General features: G+C 48.7%; 1 protein-coding gene across 3 annotated transcripts in view; it reads right to left on the bottom strand.

Moving 5' to 3' along the window:
• LOC115117283 (probable E3 ubiquitin-protein ligase MID2) overlaps nt 1-7,530 on the bottom strand; it is a 223,742-nt gene extending 216,212 nt beyond the window's left edge. For 2 of the 3 annotated variants that reach the window (XM_065018307.1, XM_065018308.1), the window contains exon 1: nt 7,152-7,529. The gene's annotated coding sequence lies outside the window, so the exon portion shown is untranslated. Of the gene's footprint in view, nt 1-7,151 lie in introns of all 3 variants that reach the window. The other variant, XM_065018309.1, reaches the window with a different exon arrangement.
• Between the last annotated feature and the right edge of the window lie 6,400 nt (nt 7,531-13,930).

Below are 13,930 nucleotides of genomic sequence, written 5' to 3'. Positions count from 1 at the left end.
ATTACCTGCCGCCCCTGGGCTATTACCTGCCGCCCCTGGGCTATTACCTGCCACCCCTGGGCTATTACCTGCCTCCCCTGGGCTATTACCTGCCGCCCCTGGGCTATTACCTGCCCCCTCTAGGCTATTACCTGCCGCCCCTGGGCTATTACCTGCCGCCCCTGGGCTATTACCTGCCGCCCCTGGGCTATTACCTGCCGCCCCTGGCCTATTACCTGCCTCCCCTGGGCTATTACCTGCCGCCCCTGGGATATTACCTGCCTCCCCTGGGATATTACCTGCCGCCCCTGGGCTATTACCTGCCGCCCCTGGGCTATTACCTGCCACCCCTGGGCTATTACCTGCCGCCCCTACCTGGGATATTACGCCCCCTGGGATATTACCTGCCGCCCCTGGGATATTACCTGCAGCCCCTGGGATATTACCTGCCGCCCCTGGGCTATTACCTGCCGCCCCTGGGATATTACCTGCCGCCCCTGGGATATTACCTGCAGCCCCTGGGCTATTACCTGCCTCCCCTGGGATATTACCTGCCGCCCCTGGGATATTACCTGCCTCCCCTGGGCTATTACCTGCCTCCCCTGGGATATTACCTGCCGCCCCTGGGATATTACCTGCCTCCCCTGGGCTATTACCTGCCACCCCTGGGATATTACCTGCCGCCCCTGGGATATTACCTGCCTCCCCTGGGATATTACCTGCCTCCCCTGGGCTATTACCTGCAGCCCCTGGGCTATTACCTGCCGCCCCTGGGATATTACCTGCCGGCCCCTGGGATATTACCTGCCTCCTCTAGGATATTACCTGCCGCCCCTGGGATATTACCTGCCTCCTCTAGGCTATTACCTGCCACCCCTGGGATATTACCTGCCGCCCCTGGGATATTACCTGCCTCCCCTGGGATATTACCTGCCTCCCCTGGGCTATTACCTGCCACTCCTGGGCTATTACCTGCCGCCCCTGGGCTATTACCTGCCACCACTGGGATATTACCTGCCTCCTCTAGGCTATTACCTGCCACCCCTGGGATATTACCTGCCTCCTCTAGGCTATTACCTGCCGCCCCTGGGCTATTACCTGCCTCCCCTGGGATATTACCTGCCTCCCCTGGGCTATTACCTGCCGCCCCTGGGCTATTACCTGCCACCCCTGGGCTATTACCTGCCTCCTCTAGGATATTACCTGCCTCCCCTGGGCTATTACCTGCCACCCCTGGGATATTACCTGCCGCCCCTGGGATATTACCTGCCGCCCCTGGGATATTACCTGCCGCCCCTGGGCTATTACCTGCCGCCCCTGGGCTATTACCTGCCACCCCTGGGCTATTACCTGCCGCCCCTGGGCTATTACCTGCCACCACTGGGATATTACCTGCCACCCCTGGGCTATTACCTGCCACCCCTGGGATATTACCTGCCGCCACTGGGATATTACCTGCCTCCCCTGGGCTATTACCTGCCACCCCTGGGATATTACCTGCCGCCCCTGGGCTATTACCTGCCGCCCCTGGGCTATTACCTGCCGCCCCTGGGATATTACCTGCCGCCCCTGGGATATTACCTGCCTCCTCTAGGCTATTACCTGCCTCCCCTGGGATATTACCTGCCTCCCCTGGGATATTACCTGCCACCCCTGGGCTATTACCTGCCTCCCCTGGGCTATTACCTGCCTCCTCTAGGCTATTACCTGCCTCCCCTGGGCCATTACCTGCCGCCCCTGGGCTATTACCTGCCTCCCCTGGGCTATTACTTGCCTCCTCTAGGCTATTACCTGCCTCCTCTAGGCTATTACCTGCCTCCCCTGGGCTATTACCTGCCGCCCCTGGGCTATTACCTGCCACCCCTGGGCTATTACCTGCCTCCTCTAGGCTATTACCTGCCACCCCTGGGCTATTACCTGCCGCCCCTGGGATATTACCTGCCGCCCCTGGGATATTACCTGCCTCCCCCCCTGGGCTATTACCTGCCGCCCCTGGGATATTACCTGCCGCCCCTGGGATATTACCTGCCGCCCCTGGGATATTACCTGCCGCCCCTGGGATATTACCTGCCGCCCCTGGGATATTACCTGCCGCCCCTGGGATATTACCTGCCTCCCCTGGGATATTACCTGCCACCCCTGGGCTATTACCTGCCTCCCCTGGGCTATTACCTGCCGCCCCTGGGATATTACCTGCCGCCCCTGGGATATTACCTGCCGCCCCTGGGATATTACCTGCAGCCCCTGGGATATTACCTGCCGCCCCTGGGCTATTACCTGCCGCCCCTGGGATATTACCTGCCGCCCCTGGGATATTACCTGCAGCCCCTGGGCTATTACCTGCCTCCCCTGGGATATTACCTGCCGCCCCTGGGATATTACCTGCCGCCCCTGGGATATTACCTGCCTCCCCTGGGATATTACCTGCCGCCCTGGGATATTACCTGCCTCCCCTGGGATATTACCTGCCACCCCTGGGATATTACCTGCCGCCCCTGGGATATTACCTGCCTCCCCTGGGATATTACCTGCCTCCCCTGGGCTATTACCTGTAGCCCCTGGGCTATTACCTGCCGCCCCTGGGATATTACCTGCCGCCCCTGGGATATTACCTGCCGCCCCTGGGATATTACCTGCCACCCCTGGGATATTACCTGCCTCCCCTGGGATATTACCTGCCTCCCCTGGGATATTACCTGCCTCCCCTGGGCTATTACCTGCCGCCCCTGGGATATTACCTGCCACCCCTGGGATATTACCTGCCGCCCCTGGGATATTACCTGCCTCCTCTAAGCTATTACCTGCCGCCCCTGGGCTATTACCTGCCTCCCCTGGGATATTACCTGCCGCCCCTGGGATATTACCTGCCGCCCCTGGGATTATACCTGCCGCCCATGGGATATTACCTGCAGCCCCTGGGATATTACCTGCCACCCCTGGGCTATTACCTGCCGCCCCTGGGATATTACCTGCCGCCCCTGGGATATTACCTGCAGCCCCTGGGCTATTACCTGCCTCCCCTGGGATATTACCTGCCGCCCCTGGGATATTACCTGCCTCCCCTGGGCTATTACCTGCCTCCCCTGGGATATTACCTGCCGCCCCTGGGATATTACCTGCCTCCCCTGGGCTATTACCTGCCACCCCTGGGATATTACCTGCCGCCCCTGGGATATTACCTGCCTCCCCTGGGATATTACCTGCCTCCCCTGGGCTATTACCTGCAGCCCCTGGGCTATTACCTGCCGCCCCTGGGATATTACCTGCCACCCCTGGGATATTACCTGCCTCCCTAGGATATTACCTGCCACCCTGGGATATTACCTGCCTCCTCTAGGCTATTACCTGCCACCCCTGGGATATTACCTGCCGCCCCTGGGATATTACCTGCCTCCCCTGGGATATTACCTGCCTCCCCTGGGCTATTACCTGCCACCCCTGGGCTATTACCTGCCGCCCCTGGGCTATTACCTGCCACCACTGGGATATTACCTGCCTCCTCTAGGCTATTACCTGCCACCCCTGGGATATTACCTGCCTCCTCTAGGCTATTACCTGCCGCCCCTGGGCTATTACCTGCCTCCCCTGGGATATCACCTGCCTCCCCTGGGCTATTACCTGCCACCCCTGGGATATTACCTGCCGCCCCTGGGCTATTACCTGCCTCCTCTAGGATATTACCTGCCTCCCCTGGGCTATTACCTGCCACCCCTGGGATATTACCTGCCGCCCCTGGGATATTACCTGCCGCCCCTGGGATATTACCTGCCGCCCCTGGGATATTACCTGCCGCCCCTGGGATATTACCTGCCGCCCCTGGGATATTACCTGCAGCCCCTGGGATATTACCTGCCGCCCCTGGGCTATTACCTGCCGCCCCTGGGATATTACCTGCCGCCCCTGGGATATTACCTGCAGCCCCTGGGCTATTACCTGCCTCCCCTGGGATATTACCTGCCGCCCCTGGGATATTACCTGCCTCCCCTGGGCTATTACCTGCCTCCCCTGGGATATTACCTGCCGCCCCTGGGATATTACCTGCCTCCCCTGGGCTATTACCTGCCACCCCTGGGATATTACCTGCCACCCCTGGGCTATTACCTGCCGCCCCTGGGATATTATCTGCCGCCCCTGGGATATTACCTGCCGCCCCTGGGATATTACCTGCCGTCCCTGGGATATTACCTTCCGCCCCTGGGATATTATCTGCCGCCCCTGGGATATTACCTGCCGCCCCTGGGATATTACCTGCCGCCCCTGGGCTATTACCTGCCGCCCCTGGGTTATTATCTGCCGCCCCTGGGCTATTACCTGCCACCCATGGGATATTACCTGCCACCCCTGGGCTATTACCTGCCACCCCTGGGCTATTACCTGCCGGCCCCTGGGATATTACCTTCCTCCTCTAGGCTATTACCTGCCGCCCCCTGGGATATTACCTGCCACCCCTGTGATATTACCTGCCTCCCCTGGGCTATTACCTGCCTCCTCTAGGCTATTACCTGCCACCCCTGGGATATTACCTGCCACCCCTGGGATATTACCTGCTGCCCCTGGGCTATTACCTGCCGCCCCTGGGCTATTACCTGCCACCCCTGGGCTATTACCTGCCAACCCTGGGATATTACCTGGCCTATTACCTAGGCTACCTGATTAATTATCCCTGCACTACCTGCTGCCCCTAGGCTACCTAATTAATTATCCCTAGGCTACCTGCCGCCCCTGGCTTACCTGCCGCCCCTAGGCTACCTAATGAATTCTCCCTATGCTACCTGACACCCCTGGCTTACCTGCCGCCCCTAGGCTACCTAATGAATTCTTCCTATGCTACCTGACGCCCCTGGTTTACCTGCCGCCCCTAGGCTACCTAATGAATTCTCCCTAGGCTACCTGACGCCCCTGGTTTACCTGCCGCCCCTAGGGTACCTAATGAATTCTCCCTAGGCTACCTGACGCCCCTGGCTTACCTGCCGCCCCTAGGCTACCTAATGAATTCTCCCTAGGCTACCTGACGCCCCTGGCTTACCTGCCGCCCCTAGGCTACCTAATGAATTCTCCCTAGGCTACCTGACGCCCCTGGCTTACCTGCCGCCCCTAGGCTACCTAATAAATTCTCCCTAGGCTACCTGACGCCCCTGGCTTACCTGCCGCCCCTAGGCTACCTAATGAATTCTCCCTAGGCTACCTGACGCCCCTGGCTTACCTGCCGCCCCTAGGCTACCTAATGAATTCTCCCTAGGCTACCTGACGCCCCTGGCTTACCTGCCGCCCCTAGGCTACCTAATGAATTCTCCCTAGGCTACCTGACGCCCCTGGTTTACCTGCCGCCCCTAGGCTACCTAATGAATTCTCCCTAGGCTACCTGACGCCCCTGGCTTACCTGCCGCCCCTAGGCTACCTAATGAATTCTCCCTAGGCTACCTGATGCCCCTGGCTTACCTGCCGCCCCTAGGCTACCTAATGAATTCTCCCTAGGCTACCTGCCGCCCCTAGGCTACCTAATGAATTCTCCCTAGGCTACCTGATGCCCCTAGGGATTCCGCTTATTTTATGCATGTTTATTTTATTGTCATCACATTAGTGGAAACCAGCACTGTTCTCAGGGCAGACCTGGTTTTACCTAGGATATGTTTGAGTCATGTCGGGGACAATCTTAGCATTTTAGCTAAACCTTTACCTAATTCTCCTAACCTGCCATGTTAATTCTCCTAATTTGCTGTGTACATTCTCTTAACCTGCTACGAAAAGTCTCTTCTGCTAGTAAAAACCGGCAGACGTGAGAACAGTCTTGGTGTCCACTAATGTGACACTGGTTACGCTTCGAACAGAGCGACAGCTTCATTTCATTTTGGTACCAGAATTACATTCATTTCTAATGAAACGCAGTTTGACTCATACATTGGATAAATCCAACCTACGGACCACACCGAACCACTGCAACTGCAGCATTGTGTTGCAGAGGCAGAGGCAGTGCGTTCGGTGTGGTCCATAGGTTGGATTTATCCAAAGTATGTGTCAAACTGTGTGTGTAGATGGCTTGACAGAAATGGTAGCAGAGAGTGAACGTTGAACTCTTGTTGCATATATATCCAGATGACGCTGTGTACAATTTTGCGCAAAAACCATGTCGGTGTGTTGGAAGCATTACGGTGAAAAAATAGACTGCTGCAACCTGATTGGCTGAATGCGTTTTACACAACATCCGAGATGAGCATTTAGCCACCCTATCATGGTGCTGTAAAATTGTTTCATAAGGAAAGTAGGCATATTTTGGCTTTTTTCTTTCTTCTCACCATTAAATAAAGTTGAGGAAATCAAAGCCTATGCAGCCTGAATGGACAATGTTTTAGCTACGAACCAGTCCACGAGGGATACGAATGTATTGACAGCAGCATACAATGCGTTTTGGAGGGTAAAATGAAAACTACTCAATATCGCCATCTGCCGGCCTTTGTACTATATCCTGTAGCATATGCTTCAGTCAGACAACAAGGCTATTGTCCACTAAATGGCACATCATGACAAACCACACATTCCAAAGGCGCGAGGTGATAACAACCAGCTATTGACCATTGAATCATTATATTCTATTGATCATAGGAATGACAATCCATAATTGCCACTGTTAATCAAATGACATTCCGGCTATGCCAATGGCACAAGTCATTACCCCACATAGCATACACGTGCAATTGGGTTGTTGTTTGTTTCGTTAATAAGCTATAGGCTATAGCCAGCACAACACAACAACCGATCAACACAATCCTTCGATTGGCAAAACAAACACTGGATCCAGCGGAACCTTACAACATCTATTTACAATAGAATATAATGGAATAAAATAAAGTTATATTCGATCGGTCTATTTAAAGTTATAATGCATTCCGGTGTAGATTATTTCAATAACAGCCAGCATACCTCTGACATATATATTCTGATTGTCTGTCAACTCTTCTCACTGATGCAGATCCTCTCTCACACAAAGCGAAAGACTAACACAAATAGGAGAATGTTATGTAGTGATTTCCCAATAATAGCAAAAGTCGTCTACTGTCTTCTCCCAGTTAAATGATCAGACTCGCTTTCCCCCACCAAAGCGCTGCAGAATAAACCTGACACCGACCGACACTCACTCACTGAGACAGCGCGATGGGAGGGGTTGGAGAACCTACCAGCTTTATATGCCCAACATTCTTTTCTTCTGTCATCTTGAAAGCAGTCGAAATCGAAGTTAAGAAACACTTGGATCGAACACAAGTGGAAGAGCCTCGGTTATGTGACATAAACAGCGTCGCTCCGTTCTGTTCTGTTCTGTTCTGTTCCGCTCGCTTTCGACACAAGCAAAGGCAAACCTCGCCGCCGGCGCAGGCACCCACCGTCTGTGAGAGCTCACAGACTTGAATATTTAACTTTGGAAAAATGAGAAACCTGCTAAGAGAGAGAGAGAAGAGGCAGACAATCACAGGAAAGCAGCTCCTCCTACCAATACAATGCAAAAAGCCAAAGAAACAAATCGGGTTCCACAAGCGCAGCGCAGGCAGACGGACTGCTCTAGCCACACTGGGCAGTAGAGAGATCCATTGTAACCAACCCCTAACCTCCCTCCGCCCCATCACTGTAAATGTCAACTTAATGGAATTGATGGGATCGTTAATGACAATGTAATTCCCTCGTCCTCTAATGACGATGATAGGTCTACGGTAGGCTACTAACCCTTATTATAATCTAATGGAACTCTACTGTATGATGCAATAAAGGTCATGGAAGTTTAACGCAGTTAGGGACCGATCGAAATTTACTGGGGGGGGGCGCTCCATCCAATAGTTGACGTTCAGGTGAGGAAGTCTGTTTCACGCCGACCAGAGTTACTTCTATAATGTAACAATATAATAATTATCTTCATACAAAATATTCTGATGTCAAATTAACGAATGAGCCTCCAACTGTATATCTGAATAGCAGATGCAGTAGCCATCTGCCATAAATTAATGCATGTCGATGTCGTAGCAGGTCACCAGCAAATCTCTATCTCTCTAAGGTCTAAGCTTCTCTTCATTTATAAATAATGTATGTATATATAAATACAGTTGAAGTCGGAAGTTTACATACACTTAGGTTGGAGTCATTAAAACTCGTTTTTCAACCACTCCACAAATTTCTTGTTAACAAACTATAGTTTTGGCAAGTCGATTAGGACATCTACTTTTTGCATGACACAAATAATTTTTCAAACAACTGTTTACAGACAGATTATTTCACTTATAATTCACTGTATCACAATTCCAGTGGGTAAGAAGTTTACATGCACTAAGTTGACTGTGCCTTTAAACAGCTTGGAAAATTCCAGAAAAGGATGTCATGGCTTTAGAAGCTTCTGATAGGCTAATTGACATGATTTGAGTCAATTGGAGGTGTACCTGTGGATGTATTTCAAGGCCTACCTTCAAACTCAGTGCCTCTTTGCTTGACATCATGGGAAAATCTAAATAAATCAGCTAAGACCTCTTCAAAAAATTGTAGACCTCCACAAGTCTGGTTCATCCTTGGGAGCAATTTCCAAACGCCTGAAGGTACCACGTTCATCTGTACAAACAATAGTACGCAAGTATAAACACCATGGGACCATGCAGCCGTCATACCGCTCAGGAAGGAGACACGTTCTGTCTCCTAGAGATTAATGTTTTTTGGTGCGAAAAGTGCAAATCAATCCCAGAACAACAGCAAAGGACCTTGTGAAGAAGCTGGAGGAAACAGGTACAAAAATATCTATATCCAAGATAAAACGAGTCCTATATTGACATAACCTGAAAGGCCGCTCAGCAAGGAAGAAGCCACTGCTCCAAAACCGCCTTAAAAAAGTCAGACTACAGTTTGCAACTGCACATGGGGACAAAGATCGTATTTTTTGGAGAAATGTCCTCTGGTCTGATGAAACAAAAATAGAACTGTTTGGCTATAATGACCATCGTTATGTTTGGCTTGCAAGCCGAAGAACACCATCCCAGCCGTGAAGCACGGGGGTGGCAGCATCATGTTGTGGGGGTGCTTTGCTGCAGGAGGGACTTGTGCACTTCACAAAATAGATGGCATCATGAGGACAGATAAAGCTTGGTCGCAAATGGGTCTTCCAAATGGACAATGACCCCAAGCATACTTCCAAAGTTGTGGCTTAAGGACAACAAAGTCAAGGTAATGGAGTGGCCATCATTAAACCCTGACCTCAATCCTATAGAACATTTGTGGGCAGAACTGAAAAAGCGTGTGCGAGCAAGGAGGCCTACAAACCTGACTCAGTTACACCAGCTCTGTCAAGAGGAATGGGCCAAAATTCACCCAACTTATTGTGGGAAGCTTGTGGAAGGCTACCCGAAACATTTGACCCAAGTTCCATAATTTAAAGGCAATGCTACCAAATACTAATTGAGAGTATGTAAACTTCTGACCCACTGGGAATGTGATGAAGGAAATTAAAGCTGAAATAATTTATTCTCTCTACTATTATTATGACATTTCACATTCTTAAGATAAAGTGGTGATCCTAACTGACCTAAGACATGGAATTTGTACTAGGATTAAATGTCAGGAATTGTGAAATACTGACTAAGGTGTGTGTAAACTTCCGACTTAAACTGTGTGTATATATATCCCTTCAAATCCACAAATTTGCAGGGGTGTCCACATACTTTGGTAAACATAGTGTAGTATAGTAGAGATATACTACTTTTGTATACATAGTATGTGGACACCCCTTCAATGAGTGGATCCGACAAACATTGACAGTAGAATGGACTACTTCACTACAGAGCTCAGTGACATTCAGTGTGGCACCGTCATAGGATTCCACCTTTCCAACAAGTCAGTTCGTCAAATTTCTGCCCTGCTAGAGCTTGCCCGGTAAACTGTAAGTGCTATTGTTGTGAAGTGAAACGTCTCGCAGCAACAACGGCTCAGCCATGAAGTGGTAGGCCACACAAGCTCACAGAACGGGACCAGCAAGTGCTGAAGCACGTAGTGTGTAAAAATGATTTGTCCGTGGTTACAACTATATCCTTTGCATTGGAATGTGATCATGCCTGTTCTTAAAAAAATCTCAATCAAACTGAACTAAATTCAAAATCAGGATTTGGCAACTGGATCCTGGACTTCCTGACGGGCCGCCCCCAGGTGGTGAGGGTAGGCAACACCACAGCCGCCAAGCTGACCCTCAACAGGGGGGCCCCTCAGGGGTGCGTGCATAGTCCACTCCTGTACTCCCTTTTCATGTGGCAGCATACGACTCCAACAACATCATTAAGTTTGCTGACGACATGAAGCTGGTAGGCCAGCTACTGTCAATGAGAGAGCCTATAGGGAGGAGGTCAGAGACCTGACAGTGGGGTGCCAGGACAAAAATCTGTCAGTCAACATCAGGAAGACAAAGGAGTTGATAGTAGACTACAAGAAACCAAATGCTATTCCCATTGACAGGGCTGTAGGGGAGTGGGTTGAAATGTTCAAATGTGTTTTTCCATATATAGACACCCTGTGTTTTAATTAAATAAACTACATTATGCACTGAGTTTGTTTGCAAAGCTGTCATCAAGGCAAATGGTGGCTACTTTGAAGAATATAAAATCTATTTTGATTTTTTTAACACTTTTTTTTGGTTACTACATGATTCCTTACGGTTCATTTCATAGTGTTGATGTCTTCACTATTATTCTACAATGTAGAAAATAGTAAAAAATAAAGAAAAACCTTGAATGAGTAGGTGTGTCCAAACTTTTGACTGGTACTGTATATATATATATATATATATAACTCCCAGTCATTTATTGGGTAAAACACCAACGTTTAGGTATCACTGTGGCTTCTTGCACAATTCCAAAACTTTAGCAGCCTGCATAATTAATATAGTTCATCATCTCTCTGTATGTCAACTGTATTGGACTGGCCTACTTACTCACATAGATCACTGAATAGCCATAACCTACTTCCCCAATCTTTTCAATGAACACCAGCTTGTCACATTTTGGGGTAGCTCCTGGTTTTATTTTCTATAAACCCTGCATTGGAAAAGATCCACTCTGATGGAGTGGCTGGGATGGAGGTATTTTACTACTCTGGTCAGCGTCAGATACCTGTCCTTTGAGAAACAGACACATCACAAGTCCTCAACTGGCAGCTTCATTAAATAGTAGCCGCAAAACAGCAGTCTCAACGTCAACAGTGAAGAGGCGACTCCAGGATGCTGGCCTTCTAGGCAGAGTTGCAAAGAAAAAGCCATATCTCAGACTGGCCAATAAAAATAAAAGATTAAGATGGGCAAAAGAACACAGACACTCTGCCTAGAACGCCAGCATCCCGGAGTCGCCTCTTCACTGTTGACGTTGAGACTGCTGTTTTGCGGCTACTATTTAATGAAGTTGAGGACTTGTGAGGCGTCTGTTTCTCAAACTAGACACTCTACTGTACTTGTCGTCTTGCTCAGTTGTGCACCGGGGCCTCCCACTCTTTCTATTCTGGTTAGAGCCAGTTTGCGCTTTTCTGTGAAGGGAGTAGTACACAGCGTTTTGCGAGATCTTCAGTTTCTCGTATGGAATAGCCTTAATTTCTGAGAACAAGAATAAACTGACAAGTTTCAGAAGAAAGGTCTTTGTTTCTGGTCATTTTGAGCTTGTAATCATATCCCAAAAATGTTGATGCTCCAGACACTCAACTAGTCTAAAGAAGGCTAGCTTTATTGCTTCTTTAATCAGAACAACAGTTTTCAGCTGTGCTAACATTATTGCAAAAGGACTTTCTAATGATCAATTCGCCTTATAAAATTATAAACGTGGATTAGCTAACACAACGTGCCATTGGAACACAGGAGTGATGGTTGCTGATAATGGGCCTCTGTACACCTATGTAGATATTTCATTAAAAATAAGCCGTTTCCAGCTACAATAGTCAGTTACAACATTAACAATGTCTACACTGTATTTCTGACCAATTTGATGTTATTTTAATGGACAAAAAATGTGCTTTTCTTTTAAAAACAAGGACATTTCTAAGTGACCCCAAACTTTTGAACGGTATGTTATTAGTAATAATAATCATAATTCTGAATACACATTTGTTGTAAAATAATATAATTTTATGAGCACACATATACAGAGCATTCTGAAAGTATTCAGACCCCTTGCTTTTTTTCACATTTTCTTACATTACAGCCTTATTCTAAAATGGATGAAATAAAACATGTTCCTCATCAATCTAAACACAATACCCCATAATGACATCACAATACCCCATCATGACATCACAATACCCCATAATGACATCACAATACCCCATAATGACATCACAATATCCCATCATGACATCACAATGACCCATCATGATAAAGCGAAAACAGGTTTTTGGATTTTTTTTTGCAAGTTAAAAAAAAAAAAAAGTATTCAGGCACGTTGCTATGAAACCCAAAATTGAGCTCAGGTGCATCATGTTTTCATTGATCATCCTTGAGATGTTTCTACAACTTGATTGGAGTCGATCTGTGGTAAATTCAATTGATTGAACATGATTTGGAAAGGCACACACCTGTCTATATAAGGTCACACAGTTGACAGTGCATGTCAGAGCAAAAACTAAGCCATGAGGTCGAGGGAATTGTCTGTAGAGCTCTGAGACAGAATTATGTCGAGCCACAGATCTGGGGAAGGGTACCAACAAATGTCTGCAGCATTGAAGGTCCCTAAGAACAAAGTGGCCTCCATCATTCTTGAATGGAAGAAGTTTGGAACCACCAAGACTCATTCTAGAGCTGGCTGCCCGGCCAAATTGAGCAATCGGGGGAGAAGGGCCTTAGTCAGGGATGTGACCAAGAACCTGATGGACACTCTGACAGATCTCCAGAGTTCCTCTGTGGAGATGGGAGAACCTTCCAGAAGGACAACCATCTCTGCAGGACCCCACCAATCAGGCCTTTATGGTAGAGTGGCCAGACAGAAGCCACTCCTTAGTAAAAGGCACATGACAGCCCGCTTGGCGTTTCCCAAAAGGCACCTAAAGGACTCTCAGACATGAGAAACAAGATTCTCTGGTCTGATGTAACAAAGATGGCCTGAATGCCAAGCGTCACAGCGGAGGTTCTCTTCTGCTGTTCAACCAATCTAGTTGAGGAGTTATGATGGAGCGTCACCTTGGTAACGTCAAAAAACACATCACAGTCTCTCTTTCCATTTCCTCTGAAAACCAGAACATCCACAGTCTCTCTTTCCATTTCCTCTGAAAACCAGAACATCCACAGTCTCTCTTTCCAATTCCCCTGAAAACCAGAACATCCACAGTCTCTCTTTCCATTTCCTCTGAAAACCAGACCATCCACAAGGTGGTAAGCACTCAAAATGAATACCGTACACAATTTAAAATCAATAATTATAGGTAGCAATATGGGGAGCAATGATACACATTTAAACAACATTAAAATCTCTAGAAAAAGTAGGGATGGGTCGTATTTAATTCAAGACCACAGAAGGGAGAGCCTTGGGGCCCGTCATAGTTTAGCTGTAATGGCCACAAGTAGGCCTTACCCCTACACTATCACATTAAGAGATAGTGAATAACAAGATGTAGCTGTCCCAGAAAAGGTTTTTAAGATCGGAGACGCTCGTTTAATGTGAGCGGGTCAGAGACACTATCTGACGGCTAATGATCTCGCCTTCCCAGCATTCCCTTGTGCTCTGAAGTGCACACGCAACGTTATTTTATTTTTAATTAGCTAAACATTTCAACTCTGTACGGCAAGCGTGAATGTTTAACTGAAAACCATTTAGGAGGCTGTTTTGAGCCACAGCTCGAAGCTACATTAAATCTAATCACATCATCACATCATTGTTTTGTCGTGACGCAGCGTGCTGGTATGGAGAATCCTCATGACCAAGTGATCAACGTTGTAGTGTGTGACCTACCATTCGCGTCACATTGT

The sequence above is a fragment of the Oncorhynchus nerka genome, linkage group LG5 (assembly GCF_034236695.1).
Source record: "Oncorhynchus nerka isolate Pitt River linkage group LG5, Oner_Uvic_2.0, whole genome shotgun sequence".
NCBI lineage: Eukaryota > Metazoa > Chordata > Actinopteri > Salmoniformes > Salmonidae > Oncorhynchus > Oncorhynchus nerka.
The sequence above is the reverse complement of the archived record's forward strand: the minus strand, read 5'-3'. Positions and strand labels throughout refer to the sequence as shown.